The sequence below is a fragment of the Camelina sativa genome, chromosome 4, assembly GCF_000633955.1.
Source record: "Camelina sativa cultivar DH55 chromosome 4, Cs, whole genome shotgun sequence".
Classification (NCBI taxonomy): Eukaryota; Viridiplantae; Streptophyta; class Magnoliopsida; order Brassicales; family Brassicaceae; genus Camelina; species Camelina sativa.
The window spans coordinates 16,081,347-16,089,680 of NC_025688.1; the positions used below are offsets into that span (position 1 = coordinate 16,081,347).

General features: G+C 34.5%; 1 pseudogene; it reads right to left on the reverse strand.

Annotated features, from left to right (window-relative positions):
• Positions 775 to 4,102, reverse strand: LOC104780737 (annotated as a pseudogene).

Consider the following 8,334-nt stretch of genomic DNA (forward strand, 5'->3'; position numbering starts at 1 on the left):
AAATAGAGTAAGTTGCATCTATTAACCCTCCGCTTGAATACCGTTATGTTTCCAACACAGAGATTTGAGGGCTTCAGATAGTTTATCACCAGATTCTTCTAAACGGCTCTAATTGGCCCTAGCGTAAAGAATAACACTTTTCAGTTCATCATCTCTATCACGTTATCGTTAGTTTAAAAGAAATACTCCCTCCGTTTCATAATATAGGATGTTTAGAAGTATTTTTGTTTCATAATATAGGATGTTTCCAACTTTCTATGCATTTTTTAGATTAAATTTATATTTTATATTATGCAGACTTGTTTATGATTGGTTAAACTTTTTAAAAGTAACTATTTCTTAATATGCGTGTTTTCACTAAAACATCCTATATTTTGAAACGGATGGAGTTTTACATTTAGGTACATTAATAAACACACCATTAAATAAACACACATAATTTTATTAAAGAAATAAAACATAAAACATAGTACAACTCACACATAAATGAATACAGTTTAGTAGGCTTTTAATTTTAAACATGACTTTTTGTTGTGTGCAACTACAGTAAGTCTCCCTAAAAGGTTTTCTTTGGTTGAAGTGGACCAACAAAATCTCATCAGAACGCTATAACCAAATGGATGATGATGATAATAATGACGACGATGAGCATCACGCGCGAAGACCGCCACAAGGTGTCGTACATTTCTTGTTTCTCAAGCAAGCACACAAAACAATATAAAAATGGAAATGAAACAAAAACACAGTAAATCGAAGCTGATAAATTGGGAAAGATCACCAGTTGAAGCTAATTGCCTCAAACTGAAGGTTTTTAGCCAAACCAGAGGCACAGATTCTTGCCACCTCATGCCTCATCTTTCTTGGTCCACACGCCATCACTCCCACGTCTTCTGAACCTTCTGTCTCAAATAGTATCTCTGCAAAAACGATATCGTTTGGGTTAAGTTTTACTATTTAGTTTGTGTAATGCATGTGATAGTAGATGACTTACTCTTTAGATTAGGTTTAGATCCGAAGTGAACATTAGTGGCTTGTACTATAGCTTGATATGGGACGCTCTCCAGCTCTCTCTCCGTGCTGCCATCAAACCACGAGGATGGAGAAGATGTCGGCGTCTGAAAGTCTACAACGCTCTGTATCTGGCTTTTCGAATCATGATGTGCATTGTTGTTTTGTTTCTTGCGCCATAAGAAAACCGCACTGGAAGCAATGAAAATGCAGACACATCCAAGAAACATGTCTCATAGTGATCTATAAGTGAAGTTATAGATCTTTCCTGTGTTACGGTCAATAGGGTAGATGTAATAGCGTGTGATGATCGCTGTGAGGATTAGAAACATTACAAATGATGATAAGATCACAACGCCAAGCCATATGAAGTTGTTGGGTCCAAGAACAGGTGAAATGGGTGAGTCTTGATGTTTTGGTTTGAACCATCTCGTCTTCAAATGATTGCCATCATCGGCTATTGTTGTTTTCGACTGCTCGTCATCCCTAGTTACGTAGGCTTCTATTCGAAATTTCAACTTGGAAATGTCTGAGACTGATATACCTGAGGGAGGGAATATTAGGTCTAAAAGGGCAAGATCTTGGTGATGTTTCAAGGAGCAAACAAGAAGAAGATCCGGTAGTTTTGTGCTCGGGTTTTGACTCTGGAAAATGATTTCTCTGATGATTGAAATGAAAGGCGCGATGCCACTTCCGCCACTCACTAGAATTAGAGAGTCATGTCTTAAGAAATCGAAGGAGGTAGGGCCATAAGGTCCTTCAGTCGAGACTTCAACAGAATCGGTAAAAGAAGAAGAGATGTGGTTGTACAGCTTTTGAGTCCATGTTCCTTGTTTTCTGATGACAACACTTACTTTGTCTTCCTCTAAATTGCTGCTTGAGGTTATTGAAAAGGGATGCCACTGGAGCTTGGAAATGTTTGGTACATGTATGAACAGTATACTTGTTGGATTATAATGAAGCCCTGCAATGCTCACCAGGATCACAATTGGTTACATTTTATTCAAGATGTAAAAAAAAAATGAATATCAAAATTTTCGTGGATGGAAGTATGTGAACTACAGCCAAAGTTAGGGGCATCAAAATGAGCTAACTATATAAACTTCTCATCAACAGATAAATATATATCATTTTAAAGTATCATCCTAAAAACTCAGCTCATGAACTACTAACTCATTTGGATGAAAGCCTTAGTTTTAGAGCCCTAAAAAGGAGCGCAGTGATGTTTAGTGGGTTTAAAATACTAAATAAGTAAATATATTTAAAGATTAATAGTGCAATAAGAAATTAATTTTATTTTTCCAAATGTTAGCATATTTTGGGAAGATACAATTGAGAATCTGAGATGCATGGAGTAATCCGCTTAGACAAGTTATACTCATGGATATAAAGGTATGGAATTAATAGAGTATACGAGTTCAAACCCGGTATTTTGGAGAAAGTGAGTTCGAGGTTATCAGAAGGTAAGAGCCGAGCACAGACAAGCCTTCACCGTTTTGTTGACTGTAGGAATCTCAAGTAGCGGTCGATAAAAAAGAGAAAGATGTTGGGCAAGATCATGCAGAACCACGAGTCTCCCACGTGGAACACGTAGAAGGTTATGTAGAGACCATAAAGATGGTGAGTGTAGAAGAAAATTTCAAACTTCTTTCGCCTGAAGTAAGGTAAGCTCGTCACCCAAATCGATATTCCGATAACCATTGCTATGGTTCCAGCTAAATTCGGCACATAAGTCTTACTCCATTCGAACGTCTTCTCGTACATATAGATTAAAACAACATATATAATATAAGAGCTTGTATTCGGATAGATAATGTTAAACAAGAATAATAAATTCTAACTTAAACCCTAATTACTAGACCATTATCTAGTTTTATTCCGATACAAAGGGAGATATATCTGAAATATATATATATATATATATATATATATATATATATATATAAAAGAAAATGGTTAGATGTAACATACCTCGATCAACCTACCGACCATGGCCCAATAGACAAGGAAAATAATAGTGTGAAGGAGGAAGAGGAAGTTGGAGATATGTCCGAGCCAAATGTGATATTTGATGCTCGACTCGGAAGTCAACCCAACGAGTGGCAGAATCGTAGAGGCTCGTGTGACTGGGAAAAACAAAAAGGCCCAACAAATATGTCCCACATACCCTATTCTCAACCCAAAAGCTCTAAACTTTGCCTGCCATCTGCACCAAATTTAGATTCAATTTATTACCCATTAGGTTTTGTCATTGACATTTGTATGTGGAAATTAATGAATAAATGTACATTTTAGCGTTGTCGTGGTTGTGAAGTTGGACGTTGTAGCTAATGTAGAGGTAATTGGCAAGTGCCCAAGTCAAAAGAGCCACAAACAAAATAGAAAAAGTCAAGTCCGTTGCGGTTACTATCCCTAATTGGTTCATCACCGTCATCACCCGTCCCATCCCTCCTTTTACCTTCCATTTACTGCAAAATATGAAATTTCATGCATAGACACATGATATTATATCTACCATAAGTTTTTGAAAAGTTTTCGAATCGGTAATGGATACTATATATTCATTCATTATTTTCTGGTAGTTGAGTTTTTTCTACATGCAGAAAAACAAATTGTTATCTTGTAGTTCATAATCTCATCAATGTATAATTTCATCGTACGTAGTCAATTGCGAATATATAGTGACTGGTGAGAGTCAATTTATGATAGATCAAACAAAGAACGTCACTAGATTACAACCAAGTAGTACATATATAACTCTCATCTCCCAGAATGTTGAACATCAGTTTCTTTCTTCTGAATATGCAAATAAACACAACTCAGAACCGCAATGAACATCATTGGAATTGTAAGGAGCACAAGATTCGTGCCTACAAATACATATATAAAGTCATAAGTAAGTAAAAAAAATGAAATTCTTGAAAATTTCAAGAGAAAAATTCAAGAAAATAAAGGAAAGAGGATATATAAATAGTAACATCTATCAAACCAATCTTGAAGGCCAAAGTAAGTAGTGTTGAAATACTTAGCAAGTTTTGGAGTCCAATCGTATTTGTAAACCTTCTTCAGCATATTCCTTATTTTTCCCATGATTTCGTAAAATTGTGTATGTATAGCGTATGTATAAACGGGTGATTGTATTTGTGTGTGGTCTTTTAGGTATTTTTGTGGAGAAATAATGAACTTCTTGATTTGGTCTTTATAGAGGCCCCTAGGGTTGTTTGTGATCGTTTAAATATGTATATATGAAAGATAATTGCAACATAATTGCATCATAATAGATAGAAAGTTGAGAAATTCTAAAGAGAAACAAAAAAAAAAAGGCATGATTCATGCATGCACAAACTTTTAGTACTTTGGTATTTTTTCTTTTCCTGTTTGTAACAGATTAGTAAATCCTAAATCGAGACCTCAAGCCTGAATTTCTTAATTCAAAAAGAGGTAGGATTTAATGTATTTTAGTTTGTCACCAAAGAGAAAGCCAACATCGAAGGTGGGATTTCAAAGTTCAAACTCTGAGTCTGATCTAGATCCATAGGTGAATCATACACCATTAAATCCCCGACCCACTAGTCTTTGATATAATATATATGTAATTTTTATCTTATAAGTTATAACCTATATTACTTCAATAATATAATGTATGCAGTTTACCAAACAAAGAACATAATACACATGCGGATTTGAATATGATGACCAAAACAAAAAATATTGATCCAAATCACTATGCTACATGTTTTTGTCAGTTTTGATAAGTATTTTTATCCTACGAATCCATTTATCTTAAGAGTTTATGATCATGGACAATCCACAATAGATATGGCTAAAAAATAATCTGCATGTGATATGCACAAAAGATAGCTCAATTTGAACATTCTAAAACCAAACTTTTAATATTTATCATCTACAATAAATCATATATACTAGATCAATCCCAAATGTTGGTATAGAGATACTAATACATTGGTCAGATTTAGAGGCATATGTTGCACGGAACCCAAATATGTTCATCACATTTACAGTTGTACGTATTACGATACGTAGTACCATTTCACTTCATGGCTATAGAACTTCGTACGTCTAAAATAACTTCTTAGCCCGTGTCTTATCTTGATAGTACTAAAGATATAGTTTTATAAAGTTATGAAATATAGCAATTAGCAACCATACCTATTTCCGCATACGATTCCAAATTCCTAGCAAACACTCCATCAAGATTCTTAAATGATATGACTTTTGTATGGGGTAGATCAGATAACTTTGTAGGTCTAACTAAACCTTTTTTGTCTTGTCAAACTTTAATTGTAGAATGTAGATAACTTTGTAGTTCTAACTAAACGTATAAGTAATGAAATCTTAGCATTTAAACCAAAAAAAAAAATACAAATCAGCTTATGAATTTAGGTTAATTTGAAGACATTAGGTCAGAGATTTAGTAAAACTCCGTTTAGATGGGTAGTTTAAATTTGGCTTATCTTTGAATTAAAACGCGGACGTACGCAAGATCATAAATTTGCTATTTTAAATATTAAATTAAAGCAATGATTCTGGGTTTATTAATAAATAAAAGATCCTAAATCATAACGAATCGTTTTCCTATTTTTTTTTTTTTTTATTAATCGTAGGAAACAATCTAAACCACAGCAATTGGTTACAAATTTTTAAAAGGAGATATATATCTCGAGATGGTAGAGTTGACATTTGAGATGCATTTAGACATGGAAGTACAGTTGACTTTTCGAATCCAGAACCAAAGTACTGTTGATTTTGTAATTTGAACGATCGGCACAGTAGTACGAGCTTAGTTAAAAGTACAAATGTACAACCAAATCAACTCACTTTTATAATATCCTTTTGATAGGATATTATATTTATACTGCCTACTAGCATTTGTATATCAGTCATCATCATAAAGCCATATACTACAAAACTGATGTTTAAATATCGCTTTGATTTTAACGATGCAACACACGAGGTTCATTAGTATGCATAGTTTACATGTAAGTTGTCAAAACTTTGTGTAGTTTTAGGGTGACTTTCAAATGGTATAAAGTTTGTTCGAGACATTATATTTGCTTGAGCTGATGAATTCTTTGTTGGGGCTTTGATAATTTGTTTGTCCCCACTCAATTTAGACTCGAATGGATTGTACATTTTAAAGCTTAATTATGCTTCTGTTATTGTCGCCAAAAATGAATCTAACAAACACCAATCATAAATTCCAGTACTCAAAATATTATGACCCAAGAATTTTATGTTCGAGCTTAAAACTACAAAAAATTATGGAAATTGGTGATAGGCCATACATATTTTAAATTATATGTTTAACCTTTGCCCCATTGAAATCTAGTAGTGTAAAAAGTTTTAGACCAGGTTTCAGTAATACGCATGCTGTGGTATTAGGCAAATTAAGAAGAATGATATCACAAGTTTATATATGTAACTATGAGTCCATCAGGTATATATAGTACGTGTAGTTTTGTATCTACTTTTCAGAGATTTTTAGTTTAAGTATGAGTAGAAGAAAAAAAGTTGTCACTACAACATAGGAAGAAGAACTGAAGATAGGAGGGATCGGATGCAATATTGCATGAAGGAAAAGAAAAAGAAAAATTAATGGTAGAGAATTATGGGATGCATTTTTGTCACGATTTGATGAAGGAAGTTGTTATGAAACCTCAGTTTAAGTTTATGGAGTCAACTAATAGCATGTTCAGCTTATATAGTGTGGTCGTTGATGCGTATTCCAGAGTATTAGAGCCTTCCCATGATACATGTACGGCGACTGTTCTTGAAGATTTTTTCCTCCGTCTACAGTTGCAGAAGCTGGAGGTGGAGGAGGAAGAAGCTATGATTGATTTGCATGCTTTTGTGAGTGGTGTTGACTATTTTGCTCACTTGGAGGATGCCGACTATTCTGCTTTAATGCCACCACCTGATCTCCTTTCAGTTATCATAAACGGAATACCTGGAATACAGAAGAGGAAAATAACGGTTTCAAGTGAGCGCCTTCCACTGGATGGTAAGTTTGCAGACCCTTCAATGGGGATGATGCAACCAGAGGCAAAGAGACAAAAGTTTGACGAGTCAGCTCTTGTTCCAGAAGACTAGTTTCTGGCTCAAAATCTGGATAACAGGTCACTTGCACATTACAATGTTGGAGCAGGAGACATCCTAACAGTCTCTTGGTGAGAAGGCCAGGCTTTGTGTACAAGGAAATCCATGCTTTTGTTTCGGTCTTTAATTACTTTGGCTCAAGTTTGTGCTGGATTGGCTTAAGTCAAACTTTTATTAATTAAATCTGTTTAAATAATAGATACAAATGTGGTGTAAAAAGGTTGCATGCATATCGTGAGAGATATATGAACTCTATATAAACGAGAAACATCCGCTTCGGGCTAAGTTTAACATTGACAGTTGACAAAAAAACATACTGCATTAATACTACAATCGAAGTATCTAACTTAGTAATCTATATATAATCAAGAAATATCCTCTTCGCACTAAATTCAACATTCAAAGTTGACAAGATACATATTGCATTATAAACAAAAGATAATTGTTGCTATTCAAAGTAAGAAAGATTCTAGTTGCTATTGATATAAAAAAAAACTAGAATCTAAACATCTTGATTAAACCAAAACTAATTATCTATTTCATTGACTGAGCAAAGTCAATTTATCAGTGTACCCATCAATATGGTTTAGAGGTTGAGGCTGAAAACGGCGGCGAGACGCATACTGAAAGCAGCTTCTTCCTTCCTCTGTTCTCGGTACACCAATTATACAAGGCATTCATTCCTCCTTCCTTCATGAACGATACTCTACAAGTAGTACAAAGCATTTATTCAGCTAGTATCAAAGAAAAATGAAAAGAGGACAATACATCGAATAACATAATTCAGCTATGATCAGAGATAACTAATTTGAGATAATAATATATAACATAGAACGATATGATCACATGGACAACGCTATACTCAGCAGACAGCTTCTCTTGTATGATCGAGAAGTTATGGCATTTCTCTATACTAACAAATGTTCCCAACATAGTGCCATAACGATTGATTCATCTTGCCCCTAGTAACATGTGGATCAAACCAACAACAGGATCGGTGCAACTATTACCAGAGATACTTAAGAGTGGTATATACGCTATCAAGTGATTGCGTTAAAGCACACATTGATACAAATTACGTGAAATAGTGTATATATAAGAAAAAGAGGAGATGACACATACTGCTTCAGCTGCATCTTTTGCTGCTCTGAACCGCCTAGCTCTCTGTTGATTCATTTTAGCCCTGGAGCAACACCATCAGCAAATTAC